Here is a 19,806-nt window from a genome sequence, read left to right as displayed (position 1 = left end):
ACATGTACGCATATACTTCAGATGAACCTTGCGTACAACCAACAATCAGAAGAGATTCAACAACAAGATGATGTATCAACAACCCCCAACTTTTGCCTGAGGTATTCAAAGGTCTCCCTAGGCAATGGTTTGGTGAGTATATCAGCAACCTGTTCCTTAGAAGGAACATACTCCAACTTGACCTTTTGTTCAAGCACTTGTTCCCGGAGAAAGTGATACTTGATTGGTATGTGCTTGGTTTTTGAATGCATGACTAGGTTCTTTGAAATGCTGATTGCACTTGTATTATCACATAAGATGGAGATGGGTGGTGTACAAGTGATTTGAAAATCCTGCAAGGTCTGCATCATCCAAAGGAGTTGAGTGCAGCAAGATGCAGCAACAACATATTCTGCTTCAGCTGTAGACAAGGCAATCGAACTCTGTTTCTTGCTGAACCAAGATACTAATCTGGAACCCATAAAGAATGCACCACGACTTGTGCTTTTCCTGTCATCCACGCTTCCGGCCGAATCTGCATCTGTATAAGCATGAAGTGTGAGATATGTATCTCTAGGATACCATAAGCCATAGTTTTGAGTCCCTTGAAGATATTTGAAGATTCTCTTTACTGCCTGAAGATGAGTTTCCTTTGGATTTGCCTGAAATCTTCCAACTATTCCCACTGCATGCATGATGTCTGGTCGGGTACCTGTCAAATAAAGTAGACTTCCAATCATAGATCTGTAAGTTGGTTGATGCACTGCTGCTGATTCATCATTTGCACTGAGGTTACATCCTGTGACCATGGGTGTACATACTGGTTTTGCTTCTTCCATACCATATTTCTTCAAAATCTGCTTGAGATACTTGGTTTGAGACAAGAAGATCCCTCCTTCATTTTGTTGGATTTGCAGACCAAGAAAATATGCCAGTTCTCCCAGCAAGGACATTTCGAATTCTTTCTGCATCACCAAGGCAAAGCTTTGACTCATAGCTTCTTCATTGCTGCCAAAGATAATGTCATCTACATACACAAAAAGTATCAGCAATTTGTCATTTTCAACTTTTATATAAAGATTGTTGTCTGCTGATCCTTTTGAAAAACCTTGTTGATGAAGATATTTGTCCAAATGATAGTACCAAGCCCTTGGAGCTTGTTTGAGGCCATAGAGAGCCTTTTTCAATCTACATACAAGATTTGGATCATTTCTAAGAATGAAACCATATGGCTGCTCAATGTATACTTCTTCTTCCAAGTCTCCATTCAGAAAGGCTGATTTCACATCCATTTGAAATACTTTGAAGTTTTTAAAGCTTGAGAGAGCAAGGAACATTCAGATGGCCTCAAGTCTTGCAACAGGAGCAAAATTTTCTTCAAAATCTATTCCTTCTTGCTACGCATACCCTTTACAAACAAGTCTGGCCTTGTTTCTAATTACTTCTCCATTTTCATTCAATTTATTTTTGAAGACCCATTTTGTTCCTATAACATTCTTATCCTTTGGTCTAGGAACCAGCTCCCAGGTGTTGTTCTTTTCGATCTGCTCAAGTTCTTCATCCATTGCTTTGACCCAACATTCATCTTTGCATGCCTCTTTCACATTTTGTGGTTTAGTGGAAGAGAGTAATGCCAAATAGCTTGAAGCTTCTGCAATTGTTCTTCTTGTTTGTACACCTGCTTCTTTCTGCCCCAAAATCTGAGATTCTGGATGATTCTTCTGAACATATCTGGATGGAGTCTTCTCTTCTATCCTTATCTGCTCCTCTGGTTCTTCTTGAGGTTCTTCTTCTTCATCATTCTGTCTTTGAGGATGGCCTTCATCTTCTTCGATATCTTCATGATTTACTTGCCTAGGAATGTATCCCTTCTCATCAACCACTACATCAATGCTGTCAACAATTCTTCCAAGTCTTTTATTATAGCACTTGTATGCTTTGCTGTGTGGAGAATAACCAAGAAGGATGCCTTCATCTGCTCTAGGTTCAAGTTTGCCAAGTTGCTCATCAGTATTTTTAATATAGCATTTGCTCCCAAAGATTTTGAAGTGCTTTACCGAAGGAGTCTCACCATACCAGAGCTCATGAGGGGTTTGAGTGTTGTTCACTCGGACATTTGTTTTGTTGAGAATAATAACCGCAGCATGCGCTTCTTCACCCCAGAAAGTTGTGGGAGTTCCAGATTCATCAAGCATAGCACGAGCCATTTGTTGGACAGTTCTGTACATTCTTTCCACCACTCCATTTTGCTGAGGAGTTCTAGCTGTAGAGAATTCTCTTCTTATCCCATGTTCTTCATAGAAATCGAAAAATTCATTTGAGGTAAACTCCCCACCTCTGTCGGATCTAAGACACTTAATTTTGTATCCTGATTCATTTTCAACCAAGGCTTTAAAGGATTTCAATTTTTCGAATGCTTCATCTTTGTGCTTCATAAGTCCTAACCAAACAAACTTGGAGAAATCGTCAATGAATAATATCAAGTATTCTTCTCCTCGAGGTGTCCTTTTCCTGAATGGACCACATGTATCTGTATGTACTAGCTCAAGAGGCATGCTAGCTGATCCTTCCTTTTCCGGAAAGGTAGTTCTGGTTTGCTTTCCAAACTGACATGATTTGCATATGGTGTTGTCTGGAACTTTGATATCTGGAAGACCACGAACTGCCTGATATTTGCATGCTTTCCTTATTTGTGAAAAGCTTAGATGCCCCAACCTCCAGTGCCATAACCAGTGCTCATCATCCTTGCTCAGATAGCATTGTTGTTGTCCTTCTTCAAATATGTATAGATTATTTGGAGTTCTTTTACCTTTGATCACTGTTTTACCTGTATCAAGATCACGAACAAGACATCCATTTGATCTGAATATCACCTCGGTTCTTTGATCACACATCTGGCTGACACTTAGAAGATTATGTTTCAATCCATCAACATACAAAACATTTCCAGCTTTGACCTTTTCTTTTAACTGAGCAGTGCCTTTTCCTTTTATAGTTGCAGGAGTATCATTTCCAAAAGAAACTTTCTTTCCTTTTTCTAGAGCAGAATATGATTCAAGTTTTTCTTTATCACCTGTCATATGCTTCAAACATCAACTGTCAATGTACCATAGATTTTCCTGTCCCTTTGCATAAAATGCTATCCCACATCTTTCTGTTTTTGGTTCCTTTATTCTCCATGTTTTGGTGCTTGAGGCTTGTTCCTTTGTCTGCTGAAAAATGCTCTTGCATTCAGAATCTTCATGACCAAAGTTATTGCAAATAGAACATTCAACTTCATTTTCAAGAACTGAAAAGTTGTTATAGGTCCTTTTTGTAATCCCGGTCATACTTCCTTGTTTTTGAGCTTCTCTAGTCATGATTGTTTTATATGCAACACATTGAGCTTCTTTGTGACCAAACTTATGACAAGAATAGCATTGTCCATTGAAGAAATTTCTGCGGTTATCAAATCTTCCGGCCAAACGATTGTAATTTCTATTGTCATTCATTCTTGAAGCAAATTGAGAGGATTTTACCTGTGGCTGGTTGTAGCTTTTGTTCATCCTTAAGACAAATTGCCCCTGATTTGCCTGATAGTCTTTGTTTGTAGTTGGTCCCTGCTTTACTTGGTGATCTCCATTGTGCTTTTGCTCATTCCTTCTTGCTGCATCAAGATAACTCTTTGAGGTCGATGCTTGAGAAGTTTCTCCATTATAGCCCAGACCTGTCTTGTTTAGAGGAGAGAGCTGTACATTGATGATCTCATCCAGAGTTTCAGATCCTTTGACAAACTTAAGATTAATAGCCTTTGTTTTCTCAATCTCTTTTCTAAGACCAACAATTTCGCCTTCTAACTTTTCAAGATATTTTTCTTTTTCGTCAATTTGAAGTTGTAGAGTATCAATGATCCTATTCTTTTCTTCTATACATGTCTTGAGTCTAGAAATTTCTTCACAAAAGCTATCCACATCTATAGCATCCATGTAATCATCATCTTCAAATGCCATTAAGAGTTTACAGTCATTACCACGTTCATCTTCGTCACTATTTGATAGACCATCACTATCTTCATGAGTGTAGTAGCTTTTCTTATTTGCAATCTGTTTCTTGTTCCATCTAGTAGGTTCCTTTCCTTTATCCTTATGAGGACATTGTGCAGCAGAATGACCTACTCTTCCACATGCAAAGCATTTAAAAGGTAACTTGCCTCTGAACCTTCCAGTTCCCCTTTGAAGATTTCTGACAAAATTTGATTCTTCTTCTTCTTCTTCTGGCACGTGACTTGCTTCATAATAGCCTCCTTTGCCTGAAGCCTTGAAAGCAGCTTCTCTTATGTCTGATGGACCTCCCTTTCTCATTTCATAAGCAGTTAGAATTCCGTGTAGCTGAGACATAGTAAGAATTTGTAGATTTTCCTTTTCTTCTATTGCAGACACTTTAGATTCAAACTTCGGGGACAATGATCTTAGAACTTTTTCTACCACAATAGCCTCTTTTATTTCTTCACCCAAGTTTTTCATGCAATTAAAAATCTCATCTACCCGAAGGAAAAAGTTAGCCACACTTTCATCATTATACATTCTGAGATTCTCATACTGAATCCTGAGGGTTTGAAGTTTAGCACGCTTTACCTGTTCATCTCCTTCGTAGCTCAAGACAATCTTGTCCCATATTTCTTTTGCGGATTTATATTGCATAACCTTCACGAATTCTATTTGAGATAAGCATCCCAGCAGAGTATTGACTGCTTTAGCATTTGTTTCATATTTCTTCCTTTCTACCATATCTGTAGGAGTAGCTGAAGGAAAAGTGTAGCCTGTATCTATGATATCCCAAACTTCTGTACCAAGAGATTGAAGATAGGCAGTAACTCTTACCTTCCAATAATTGAAGTTTGTCCCATCAAAAATTGGTGGCCTGATTGATGCTTCCCTCTCATAGTTGTTCATGACGAATGATCTTCCTTCAAGCAATCAAGCTTCTCTGAAGGACCTGCTCTGATACCAATTGTTGGAAATAATATTGAGAGGGGGGGTGAATCAGTATTATCAAGTTCTTTTAATAAATCTTCCTTATTTATTCTTTGAATTATTTTTGCATGTCAGTACCATAAAATAATGAGTATGAACAAAGAAAACAGATAGTCACACCAAAGAACACAAGATGTAAGGTGGAAACCCAATGTGGGTGAAAACCACCTGCTGCAATATGTCTCTATCTTCTTTCAAATTAGAAACTCCTTTTACAATGGTTTTTTACTGGTGCAGTCCTTTACCAGTACGCAGGCTGCAACCTGCAGAGAGCTACAACTCTCTCTCGTTTTCCAGTCTCTCCTGGAAGGGAGCTACAACCCCCTACTTCTTTTCTTTCAAGGACCACTTTTCATAAATTTTCAAACTGCATCCAAGAACGTCAAAAACCCATCAACTACACTTGCATCATCAATCTCTGATTTTACCAAAGCCAACCCGCATACAGATCTGCAAATATTTCCTTATAACTTTGCAGTTGTTACATCAGACATACCCAGATCATAACATGTGTAAAATAAAACATGCATCAATAATTCAGACCCAGATTATTAGATTTATAGATCAAGCGTATGCCACATATCACAGATCAAAATCATATAGAGATACCACTATTCCAGCCTTAAGATTTTGACCCATCAATAGAACTTATCCTTCTCCTTACGCTGAGGTTCCTTCTTCATTCAGATTCAGATCTGCACCAAAACCCAATCACAATATTCCAGATCTAGCACTTTATCAGATATTCGATAATTCAGAAGATGCTTCGCCAAATGATCTCCTTCCTCTTTTATAGTCTTAGGCCTTTCACAATACCACAGGCCAAAACCATAGGATCAAAAAAACTGTTGGACTAATACCATGAACCAACCATGAAAGTACGTGAGATCAACACTTTTGGATGCAATACCACGGGCCAAAACCATAGGATCAAAAACTGTCAGACTAATACCATGAACCAACCATGAAATTGCGTGAGATCAACACTTTTGACGAGGTACCATGGTCCAAAACCATAGGTTCAAATACCAAGGACTAACTACCATGGACCAAAGGTAAGTTCTCCATCATATACGCGCTTTTCCTTGCATGAAAGTGCATACCATGGTCCAAAACCATAGGTTCAAATACCAAGGACTAACTACCATGGACCAAAGGTAAGTTCTCCAACTTATACGTGCTTTTCCTCATAGGTTCAAATACCAAGGACTAACTACCATGGACCAAAGGTAAGTTCTCCAACATATACGCGCTTTTCCTCATAGGTTCAAATACCAAGGACTAACTATCATGGACCAAAGGTAAGTTCTCCAACATATACGCGCTTTTCCTTGCATGAAAGTGCGTGAACTTTTCCTCTACATGAAATAAACTTTTCTCTGCATAAAAGTGCGTGAACGTTTCTCTACATGAAATAAACTTTTCTCTGCATAAAAGTGCGTGAACTTTTCTCTACATGAAATAAACTTTTCTTTGCATATAAGTGCGTGAACTTTTCTCTACACTATAATTTATTATCTGAGATGAGTGGGTTGCCATCAAGTACAACATATGTATCATAATGCCATCAAGTGAATTCTTAATTGCTCCCTCTTTTTAGTTTATCATTTCGGTCATTTAATAAAAAATTCTTAATTGCTTTTTATTGGTGATCAGTCATTTTCCCTCTCGTAAAACATGTTGAAGGATTCTTAATTTCCCTTCTTCCCTTTTAAATCCATCCCATCCTTTCAAGTTACCATTTGTTCCATATTAATCTATCTTTCCCTGTGAAGCCATCCTTTTGTTGAAAAGCTAAGTCGAGTTAAGCCATCTTTAGATTGACTCCATAGCCCAATGGCCTGAAACCCTTAGTTTTATCAATTTGCTCCTGAATTCCACTACCAAACGCAATCAAAACCCCCAAGTTTTCATAACTAGCCTAATATCTTATAAAAAAAGGCTAAATCTTAAAGAAAGAGCCCTCTCTAGGTACATATTGGCTAGATTCTGTACCTAAAAGTTGGTTTGTGGTTACCTCGGACCCCTTTCCCTCTTCTTACAACTTCATGGAAAATCTGTGTGATAACAGTAAGTACGTGAAATATTTGAATACTTGGATTAAAATGCTATTGTGAGAAAAATGGATTATGTAGCTAACTTTATGTTCGGGACTATGTGAAGCGGAAAAAAATAAAGGAATGAAGGAAAAAAGGGTCTACAATATAGTGCATTGATTTCACCTCTGCGAGGTGATGAGGGAGAAATATCGAAGATTTCTCTGGGAAGTGTTATTTAGTTAATAAGAGAAGGATTCCCATGAATACCACCTCCACCCACACCACCATCGACCTTAGCAACATCGCCTCCAACTTCACCCATACCACCTCCACCTCCACCGTAGTTCAGTATGGCAAATATAATGAAGTTGGCTTTGTTCAAAGACTTGGGAAATGAGGACGGAAACCGATTCTGGTTCATTGTGAGGGCTGTATGGGAATCTCAAGGTGTTACAGATGATCATATAAATAAGGTGACACTAATTAGTGCTTTGCAAGATCGTGCACTAACCTAGTATATTAAGTACTCTAATGATAACCTGAATGTTGGAGTGGTAGACATTGAGACAACACTGAATAAAGAATTTAGTAGGCCTAAATCTGGGGCACAGTCGATTGTGGGATTCAAATAAGTTGCGATGCCACCAGGTGAGATGCCTTGGGAACTAGATTAGAGGTTGAAATGTACAATCCGTGAAGCCAACAAGAACCTAACTAACAGACAACATTGCGACTGGTTTGTTTCTTTCCTCCTGCCACACTTAAGGGTTGCGCTTTCACAATAGAAGATAACAACTGAGGCAAAGGCCTTGGAGATTGCCTTGAGACTACATGAAACTCCGATGCAAGATCCAAATCTAGAATTTTAGTAGATCCATGCATAGTTGAAAAATCTGTACCTTAACATGCAAAGTGTGAAATAGGACAGGATGATTTTACCAGAGGTGCATGAGGAGGTATGGTCTTCAAATGCAAGAGTCAGGGGCATGACAAGGACCAGTGCCTGGTCTTTGCGAACTATATTGCAGGAGGGGGACCGATGCCTTTAAAGCCAAAAGCTCAAGCAGGACCTAATGCGGGGCATGCATTATGGTGCACTATTTTTCAAGTAGCTGGAAAACATTCCACGGATACTGCCACTTGCTATAGAAGTTTGTACACACACCACAACAATTGGTCTCCAACTTTTGTAGGTTGGTAGGGCATGATGAGTGTACTTGCATGAGCTATGAATTGATGATGCATAGAACTCCCGCCTATAGGGTTTAGGCCGAAAAACAACCCCGTGACCAGAGTGTAGGGATGATGAGGAGAGGATTACAGGGGTGTGGACGAGGCCGAGGAAAAGGAGGACTTGCTAGAGGTCAAGGACAGTTGATTTGCTGCAATTGCGGAGGACCAGTACACTATGTCTGCGATTTCACTAATCTAACGCTTCTATCGTGCAAGTATTTCACATTTTTTGATCATGAAATGGAAGTTTTTCCTACGCTAATAGCTAGGATACATGAAAAGGGGGCTATACCCCCTCCACAAAATCAGAACCTGCAGATGATGAGGTTTGAGCTGCGTGAAGAGGATCCAAATGTAAATATAGTGCTCAGAAGCAAAATCGCGACACGAGATGACAATGGGAAACAACTAGAAGATAGTACATGGGTTCGCAAAGCTCCATCGAAGGAGGTTGAGTTCGATTTCGAGCATGCATGTGAAACCATTATGGAAGAGAAGAAGAGTTTCGCTGAGGCCTCCACCTCAAGAAGCAAGGATAAGCATGAGCAAGAGATGGACCCCTTTATGCTCACAACTTTTTTGGACACCTGTATGAAGTGATTACGTGATAGTAAGGTTGTGAAAGGGTTACAAGAGCTCATCGATAGATGTGCTGGAACCGCACCAAGTGAGTCGCACGTAGTATGAAAGATTAGCAAGCATAAAACAAAGACAATATGGGAGATGAGACTGACCGGATAAATAGGAGAGTATGAGATGGATCAACTTATTTTGGACCTAGGGTCAAATGCGAACATCCTACCAAAGCAGACTTGGGAACGAATGCGGAGACCCACGCTGCAATGGCCTGCAATTCATATAAGGATGGCCAATCAGCAGAAGATCATCCCCATGGGGTGGTTGCAGGGGGTGACTGTGGATATTGAGGGAGCAAGCGTGCTGGATGATTTTGACGTAATAGAGATAGTGGATGACAACAATCCCTATCCTGTGCTCCTAGGAATTGATTGGGCTGCTGATATGAATGGCGTAATCAATATAAGGAAGTGGAAGATAATCTTTGAGAGGAAATCACTACGCATAATAGTACCTATAGATCCCGCTGAGGGATCACGCTATATGGAACCAGTCTGTGATTATGCGAGCAATGACGATTTTGAATGTATCTATAAGATAATGGCGTGAGATCAAGATTGTATGAATCCCATTGTGGATGGATGAATTTCATGGGATCGCAGGAGGTCCTACACTTCAGACTCTGATGAAGGGTTATAGTGCTGGCAGAATTGGTTACATGAAGTGACTACGCTGAACTACAACTTGACGACCCAAGTGTTGCATTGTGTGTCCTAAGAGGTAAGAGATATGCCTCCTTATGATAGTCTGAATGAAGTAGATATCTTTTTGGATGCATTTGAAAGAGAGCTACCAGAAAAGAAGCACTTCTAGGCATTGGACTTGGCCCTACACGCTACACCCACAAGATGGTGGGATACGCATAAGGGAATATTTGATGATTAGTGTGAACGTAGGAGAATGATGAGAACTTGCTTTGGAAAGTCGAAGATGCGAATGACAGAAAAGTATGATGGGCAGGATGATCCATGCGCGCATTTGGCCAAATGGACCCAGGGTTATGGAGAAAAGCCCCAATCTTAATGGGTGCACTTGTTTTGTCACACCCTGGATATTGTCCCGATGAACTGCTATGTATAAAATGAGCTCTAATATGGGACAAGTGAATGGGATATCTTGTGCAAGGGATTCATGATGACATTTAATTTTTGGGATGGGTTTGACAGTATTGATGAAGTGCTACAAGAAGTGAAAGCATCAATCTTTAGGATACCAGAGGATCCTTTAGAACTGATTCGGCCTAAATGGGCTACTCAGCTGAGTCATGCGCTAGAATGTTATAATGTAACTATTGAATAAGAGGACGAGGATCCATGAAAGACTAACATTGCAAAAAGAGAAGTTCACCGCGAGGTTCAAGGACTACAGCTTGAGAACCCTAATATAATTGTGCCATTGAAAACAAAATAAGTAAACATTGGTATAGAGGCAGAACCGAAATTCGTGAAGATTGCAGACTACTGGGATGACAGGACTGTGGATAAGGTCACTAAATTTCTCCGCAAATACCAGAACTTATTCCCTACCAATTTTACGGATCTAGAAGGGATAATCGGGGACCTAGGAATGATGAATATTACATTGAAACCTGACACAAAGCTAGTTAGGCAAAGCCCTTATCGTCTCAATCTGAAATATAAGGAAAAGGTCTGCTTACAGCTAGATAAGATGCTCATGGAAAGCATCATTGATCTTGTGGAAGAATCTAACTGTGTAAGTCTAATGGTGGTACAGCAAAAGAAGCAAAAGGATGAAATAAGGATATGCATGGATCTGAGAAAGCTGAATGTTGCTTGTGTACATAATCCTTTCTTGACTATGTTCATTGATGAAGTGTTGGACAATGTAGGTGGCCAAGAATCATATTTCTTCACTGATGGGTTCTCTGGTTACCACCAAATCGAAGTCACGTCAGAGGACAGGAGCAAGACAAACTTCATGACCAAGTGGGGTTGCTTTCAGTATACTATAATGTTGTTTGGATTGAAGAATGCACCTGCGATATTCTCGTACATAGTTGTTGTTGCATTCAAAGAATTTATCCATAAGTTCCTGGTGGTATATTTTGATGACTGGACTTTGTTTTGGCTAGTTAAATTCCATGTATCAAGCTTGCGCCTAATGCTTGATACCCGTCAAAGATATCAGATCACGTTGAATCTCAAGAAGTGTCTACTTTGTGTTCCTTTTTGGAACCTGTTGGGGCATGTGGTTTGCAAACATTGACTAATGGTAGATCCCGAAAAGGTAGCGGTGATATTGAACTTGGAATTGCCAAGGATTGTGAAACAGCTGCGCATTACTCTGGGACATAGAGGATATTATAGGAAGTTTACCAAAGCCTATGACTAGGTCATCGCGCCGTGTAGGCTTTAACCCTGTACAAAAATTACCTGCATAGGACTTCTAAAACACAGAAAATAAACAATGCAAGAGCATAACACATAAAACACATATACACAAAGACTTTCCCCTGGATCCCAAAACCGAGACTACCAGCTTGATTTTCTCATTATGTTCCTTTCAATGTTACAATACATATTTATACATGCTGAAGCATCCAATACCATGGACCGAAAACCATCGCATCCAAAAAACACTTGCAAAAGTCATGCACAAAACCATAGGTGGGTCCGCCCAACCTAACATAGAGTCCAAAACCAAAATTTTCCAGGGCACTTCCCAAAACCTCATAAAGTGGGTTTACGAGTGCCCTTCAAACCCCCTATTAACTACATGGAAAGAATATAACACAACCCAACATTCTCCCACCTATTGCTTTCTTTCCACAGGGGGCCACAAGAGAGCTTAGTCATTTTCTCAGCACTGAAATGCCCATTGTCTTTGTACACAAAGAGAACTTCTCAAAGCTCCCAGATTTTGTCAATTCATCTGTAGTATTCTTCATAGTGTCCACCTTTACCAGCAACACCTTTTTGTCTTCTATCATATCCCTCACAAAGTGATACTGAACATCAATGTGCTTTGTCTTTGAATGATATGCAGGGTTCTTTGCCAAGAAAATTGCACTTTGGCTGTCACAGTCTATCCTTATAGCTTCCTGTACTAACCCCATACTTGAACACAATCTTTGTAACCAAACTGCTTCCTTGCTTGCATGAGTGGTTGCCATGTATTCTACTTTTGTAGTTGATAGTGCCACTACAGATTGTTTCTTACTCATCCAACTGACTGCACCTCCAAATAGGTTAAACACATACCCACTTGTAGATCTTCTCTGATCCAGATCTCCAACCCAGTCTGCATCAACAAAGCCATGAATATCCAACACTTTGTCCAATCCTAGTCTTCCTTGGTAGCACAAACAATAATCACTAGTTCCACGCAAATACCTGAAAACCCGCTTCACTGTTGTCCAATGGTCCTTTCCTGGTTTTGACATAAACCTACTCAATACTCCCACTGCATGTGCAATGTTTGGTCTAGTATAGACCATTACATACATCAGGCTACCGACTGAACTTTCATATGGAACATGGGACATGTCCTCTCCCTCTTCTTGTGTCTTGGGACGTTGTTCAACAGATAACCTCACACCTACAGGAATAGGAACCTTCATCGGTTTACTATCCCGCATAATAAAACTCTGCAGTATTGTCTCGACATACTTCCTCTGGTTTAACCAGAGCTTCCTCCTTGCCTGATCTCTTTTAATTTCAATGCCCAAAATATAGTTTGCAGCACCAATATCTTTCATGTCAAATTTGGAGGACAATTGGGTCTTCAAGTCCCAGATAATTTCTTTGTCATTTCCAACCAGCAACATATCATCCACATACAAGACCAGATAAATAACATGGTCAGCAACTAATTTAAAATACACACAGTGATCTGCTTTGCTTCTGGTGAAGCCAAGTCCCCACATAAATGTATCAAATTTTTGATACCACATCCTTGGTGACTGTTTTAACCCATACAGAGACTTCTTTAACTTGCATACCAGTTCTTTCTTACCCTTCGCTGCAAAGCCTTCAAGTTGCTTCATGTAAATTTCCTCTTCCAAATCCCCGTGAAGAAATGTTGTCTTCACATCCATCTGTTCTACCTCAAAATCAAAAGCAGCAGCAATAGATAAAAGTAATCTAATAGAAGTTACCTTGCCAACAGGAGAAAAAATATCACCAAAATCAATTCCCGGCACCTGGGAATAACCTTTTGCTACGAATCGAGATTTGTATTTCTCCACTTTTCCTTCTGCACTTGTCTTCTTTTTGAACACCCATTTGCTACCAATGGGTTTCCTTCCAGTCGACAACTCCACCAGATCCCAAGCCTCATTTCTGTGCAAAGATGCCATTTCATCAACCATGGTCTCTTTCCAGAGTTTTCCATCCTCTAAATCTACTACTTCCTTCACAGTTCTGGGATCATCGTCAGTAAGAGATAAATCAAAATTTGAATAGTAAGCAGATGGACTATACCTTTCAGGCTGCCCGATCTTCTCACAGCCGGAGTTTGTGGCTCTTTATCTTTTGATTCCTCCTCTGCTGTAGAGTCTAATTCTTCCTCCTTTAGCTCAAACTCTATCTTCCTAGGTTCCTTTTGTTGGACTTCATGTTTAATAACATCTTTCACCTCTCTGAACACCACATCTCGACTGTACACAACCTTCCGTGTGACTGGGTTCCAAAGCTTATAACTCTTTAAACCATCCTTATACCTAATAAATATGCACTTTTCAGATTTACTATCCAACTTGGTTCGTTTCTTCTTTGGAACATGTACATTTGCATCACATCCAAATACCCTCAGATGTGAAAGAGAGGGTTTCTTACCAGTCCATAACTCTTATGGAGTCTTATCCTCCAACGCTGATGAAAGTGACTTGTTCACTAGGTAACATGCGGTATACACACGTTTTCCCAGAATTCCTGTCCTAACCCAGCACCACTGAGCATGCTTCTTGAACTCCATTTTGCTGTGGTGTATATGGAGTAGTCTTCTACTGTGCTATACCACACTTCTTACAGAATTATTCAAATTCCTTACTGCAAAACTCTCCATCATTATCTGTCCTCAACACCTTTATCTTATTCTTTGTTTGGTTTTCCACTAGAGCCTTAAATTCTTTAAACTTGTCAATGACTTTAGATTTCTTCTTAAGGAAATATATCCATGTATTCCTTGAGAAGTCATCTATAAATGGTACATAGTACACTGACTTACCCAGTGATGGAACCTTCCTAGGTCCTAACACATCACTATGCACAAGTTCTAATATCTGTTTCTCCCTCTTACTACTAGAGGGGAAACTCACCCGATTCTGCTTCCCATATACACAATTTTCACAGAAATCAAAATCCAGAGATATATTACTCATACCTTCTACCATACCTTTACCATGAAGTATCTGAAGGCCCTTTTCTCCAATATGTCCAAGCCTTTGATGCCACAACATGGTATTCCCTCCAGAGACCACTAGATTTTCTACTCCACTTTCAGGAACCACAGAAATATTGCACCCATCAATAACAATGCTACCTTGCATCTTGTACAGAGTTCTAATCTGAACTCCCTGCATCAATATTGGTGCTCCGTGAACCATCTTGCAGGTATCCTTCTCGAACACTGTTTTTACACCTGCATCATCCAACTTGCTAACAGAAATCACATTTCTAGATAATGCATGAATATGTAGAACACCTGGAAGCATTCTAACCCTTCCACCTTGAAACTTCAACTTTACCTTTCCATGACCAACGATTCTAGCCTTCCTGTCATCCCCCAAGAAGACATAACCACCATCATATTTCTCATACTCGCAGAACCACTCTCTATGGGGAGTGAAGTGAAAGGATGCACCTGAGTTAATCAACCATGCCTCATAATCTACATGTGTATTTGAAGAAGCCAAGTACACATCCCCACCTTCATCTGAGGTGGTTTTCACCTCTGCAGAAGGAGCCTCATCAGATCCCTTTCCTCTGTCAGGAGCTTTAGATTTATATTCCCTTTTGTAGTGCCCTTCCTTTCCACATTTCTAGCACACCACCTTTACAGGTTTTCCTGGAGATTTAGATCTCCCTTTAGATTTAGATCTCCCACTCGATGAAATTTTATTTTATTTTTTATTTTTTATTTATTTTTTTTTATTTTTTTCTATTCTGGGACTGTCCTTGTACAAATAAGGCATCACCATTCTAGCTCTCCACATTTTTCTCTCTCATCTCCTCCATCAACAAGGCTGAGACTATTTCATCAAACTACAAGGCAGTTGCATTGCTACCTATTACAATAACCAGAGTATCCCACGAATCTGGTAGAGAACACAACAAACTAATGCACTTATCTTCATCTGAAATTTTAATTCCAACAGATACTAACTGACTTACCACAATATTAAATGCGTTTGGATGCTCTGTCACCGAGTCTCCATCATTCATCCTCAAGTTATAGAACTTTTTCTGCAGGAACAGTTTATTCATGAGAGACTTAGATTGGTACAAAGTCTCTAGCTTGTCCCACAAAGCCTTCACCGTAGCTTCCCCTGATACATTCAACAATACGAAAGCTAAGACACAAAATCGTATTGTGCTATTTTCCTTCTAATCCAACTTATTCCATTCTTCATCGGAAACTACCGTTGGTTTAGTACCTGGATCTACCGTAATCCACTGATCTTTATCCACCAACAGATCCTCCATCTTGACTTTCCGCAACTCAAAACTCCAGCCATTAACTTTCTTGATCTCTATCTTTCCACTGCTCACCATCTTCTTTCACCACCAGAATCGATCTTGCAGATCTCCCACTGAACAGGGTCTACCACACGTCGAGCGCAACCCCTCAACAACAAAGGAATCCACTTGAAGCCAAAGCTACTCTGATCCAAATGTAGGCTTTAACCCCGTACAGAAATTACCTGCATATGAATTCTAAAACACAGAAAATAAACAATGTGATAGCATAACACATAGAACACATATAAATAGAGATTTTCCCCTGGATCCCAAAATCGAGACCACCACCTTGATTTTTTCATTATGTTCCTTTCAATGTTACAATACATATTTATACATGTCGAAGCATCCAACACCATGTACCGAAAACCATCGCGTCTAAAAAAAATGTGCTAAAATCATGCACAAAACCATAGGTGGGTCTGCCCAACCTAACATAGGGTCCAAAACCAAAATTTTTTGGGGCGCTGCCCCGGACCCCATAAAGTGTGGTTTTGGGTGCCCTTCAAACCCCCTGTTAACTACATGGAAAGAATATAACACAACCCAACATGCTGATGGAGAAATGTTTGAAGAAGGATGTCACATTCTATTGGAACGATGACTGTACAAAGAGCTTGGATATATTGAAAGAAAATATGGTCACCACATCGATTCTAGTCTTCCTAGATTGGAAGAAAGAGTTTCATGTACATGTCGACGGGTCATGTATAGCGTTGGGAGCAGTAATGACATAGGTTGGATGAGAAGGCTTAGATCATTCTATCATGTTCACAAGCTGAAGATTATCCAAAGTAGAGAAGAAATATTCCACCAACGAGTGCAAAGGGCTGGCCATGGTATATGCGCTCCAGAAATATAGGCACTATTTGCTGGGAGGCCATTTTAAGATGTATACAGATAACTCGGCGTTGAAGTACCTAGCTAATAAGCCTATGTTTGGGGAGAGAATCTATGGTTGGCTCTTATTGTTCGAGGAGTATGATTTTGAAGTTATTGTGAAGCCTAGATGACTAAATGTGGGACTAGACCATCTATCGCGCATAGAAACAGGGAAAGAGCCCACTAGTTTGGGGGAGGGATTGCCTGACGCACAACTATTTGCAGTGCGCATCGCGGATGGTCATTTTGAGGGTAGAATACATTTCCTAACAATATGTACTGCACCGGAAGGATACAATGTAGAAAAAGGAATTAGTGGTGCGTGCAGTAGATTTCTATGTCATTGTTGGGCATCTATACAAGATGGTGACTAATGAGATATTGTGTTGGTATGTACTTGAGTTCAAAAGGAGCAGCATCCTCACGGATGATCATGGGGGCAACGCGGGAGGACATTATGCAGGGAGAGCAACCACACAAAATATTCTACACGCAGGGTTGTGGTGGCTAGCCCTCCATTAGGACTCAAAAGCATATTGAAAGGTGTGTAATGTGTGTCAAAGGATTGGCAGGCCATTGCAGAGGGATGAGACGCCTTTGAATCCACAAATGACGTTGCAACCATTTGAGAAATGGGCGATAGAATTTATAGGACCCATTCAGCCACAAGGAGAGACAGGATTAAGTTACATTATCACTGTGACCAGGTATTTGACTCATTGGGTAGAGGTGCAGCCGACGAAGGATTCCATGGGCACAACTACCGCAGAGTTCCTATTTGAGCATGTGTTGACATGATTTGGCTATCAAAAGATCTTGATGAGTGAATTGTGGTACACACTTCCTGAATGAGATGGTTAGTACGCTGACGGAGGAATTTCAGGTATACCACCAAAGGAGCATGCCTTATCACCCGTAGACTAATGGGACGGTGGAAGAATTCAAAGAATTGCTAGAAAATGCACTGACAAAGGTTTGAAATTCTCAGTGAGGTGATTGGGACCTATGCATGCCTATAGTATTATGGGCTTATCAAACAAAATGCAAGAAGTTGACCAGAAAAACCCCCTCTACGCTCGTCTATGGGGTTGAAGCGGTAATTCCTATGGAATAAATCCTGCTTAGTCTGTGGATAGTAGTGCTTACAGGTATGGCGAATCACGGAGCCTAGGAGGAGAGGCTCAGATAGCTGTATGAGCTCGAAGAAGAGAGATTTTTTGCTGGATTTGACCAAAAAGTCCAAAATAAATGCGAAAAGGCATGGCATGATCAATACAGTTGCGCTCATTTATGGTAAATGACCTAGTTTTGTTATATGATAGTAATTTTGATAAATTTCCAGGGAAATTTAGGATGCACTGGTTAAGGCCCTATATCATTAAGGAAATTACCAATGGGGGGGCAGTACAGCTAGTCAGATTAAATAGAGAACCCTTCCTAGGAAAGGTGAATGGCATTCGATTGGAGCCATACATCGGCGGCCTAGCCATGTGACTAGATGAAGGTAGCATAGTATTAGAGCTCCAGGAAGCTTAAAGGAGGCATGTGACTATAAACTACACTGCCCGGGCTAGGGAGCTGGACGATTAGAAGATGGTGCGAAGCAAGGAAGTGTCATTGGGTCCACGATAGTGTGGAGGGAGCTACACTACCTAGGAATAAATCGCATAGGTTGGTCAGAAAGTGACCGTTATGGTCACTATTCATGAAAATATGGTAGAAGTGAGGCAAAATGGAGTAGGCGTCCGCCATTTAAGATGAAATTTATGGCCTAGATCCTTCAAAATCTGTCGCCAATCTGCCATTAATGATCCGATTTTGGGGGGAATGGTAGGATTTGAATTAAAAATGCCCTGTAAATTACAAATGGCTGTCCAGCAAGAAACACTTGGCATTTTGAGTATTCAGTTGTTGAGCTTACACCTATGAACCCAGAGTTATTCAAGGCTCTCAAACAAAATCCTACATTTGTGAACTTTCTAGAGATTTCACGAGCACTGATAGAGATTGTTATGCCAACACCCCTAGAGGTTATCAATATAGAGCAAGTAGTATAAGAGACAACATAGGAAACGAAGAGAGAGGCAGAAGTAACTGCTTCGGAAGTGGTTGAGGTATTGGTGGAGGTCCCTAAATCCCTAAGAACACCAAGACCAAAGTGAACCCCAACCAAAGAGATTGTGAAGGACAAGAAGGGCAAGCAGCCTGCCATATCAGTGCGCACCTCAGCAAGGCGAAACCCACTAAATCCCACTGCACAAGAGAAAGGAAACAATATAAACCTAGAAGTCAAAGAATATATAGAAGACATCCCGCTGGACAATGAGGATGTGGGAGTGGAAGTAGAGGAGGTTGATACCTAGGGTGTGGACCCTATTACACGGTTGTTGGAGTATGTCCCTCTAGGCAAGCCTAAATCCAAGGTCCCAAAGGACATTGATGAGAGTAAGACTCCCCTGCAAACACCTTCGCTACCAAATAAATTGCTTTCAATGGTTCGCACCTGGGATGAGTACCTATACTGAAGCTTGAAGACTGGGACTTAGTGGACCATAAGAATTTCCTGCACCTGGGGACCAAGCAGCTGATGTGCCGCATCATAGATAAAAATACGGGAATGACCATGTTGGATCCGCAGAGGTGGCTCAAAGCAGTAGAGAACGCAGGGTTACTCAATGTACTCTAGGTGCCACACTATAACCGCAACTCGGTGACAATTTTGGTCATCAAGCGAATGTTGTGCTTGGTGCATGATTGGTGTCTGTGGATGGAGGAGCTGATACCCATCATATATATGTTGATTCACTACATAACTTTCCTGCCATATACAAGTGAGAATCCAACAATGATCTTTTGTGGCAAGGGTGGCGAATAGGCTCTTGCAGAGTTAATGAAGGAAAAATTCAAGCTAGTGAAGAAGTCGCGTGGGTACACTATCTCCAACATCTGTGACCCTGTTGTTGAAGGTAGCAATAAAGATACTTGTAGGGAAGGTGATGCAGAAGTGTCGCACTGATGAGGTGCCTGCGCCTATCATTGCGCTAGCAAAACAATGCACGAAAGGAGTCTAGTTTAACTGGTTAGACTACCTTCGTGGAGAGTTCCCAGCGAATTACCACGAAGCACAAGATAAAAGCCAGACATTCAAGTACATGTGGCTCTTGCTGTCAATTGTGCTTGTAGCGTGGTAGCTATTAGAGGATATCCAGTTCCCTTCGGTCATGCCAGACCTCCCTAAAGCAGCGAAGTACGCTTCACTGTGGGTTACCAAGGATGCACAATGAGTTCGGATAGCAAGATCCTCTGGATCTTGGTGGAGATGAA

This window comes from Pinus tabuliformis, chromosome 8 (genome assembly GCF_031772625.1).
Source record: "Pinus tabuliformis cultivar Carrire ecotype Pingquan chromosome 8, CPIR1, whole genome shotgun sequence".
In the NCBI taxonomy this organism is placed as follows: domain Eukaryota; kingdom Viridiplantae; phylum Streptophyta; class Pinopsida; order Pinales; family Pinaceae; genus Pinus; species Pinus tabuliformis.
Note: the sequence above shows the minus strand (reverse complement) of the source record.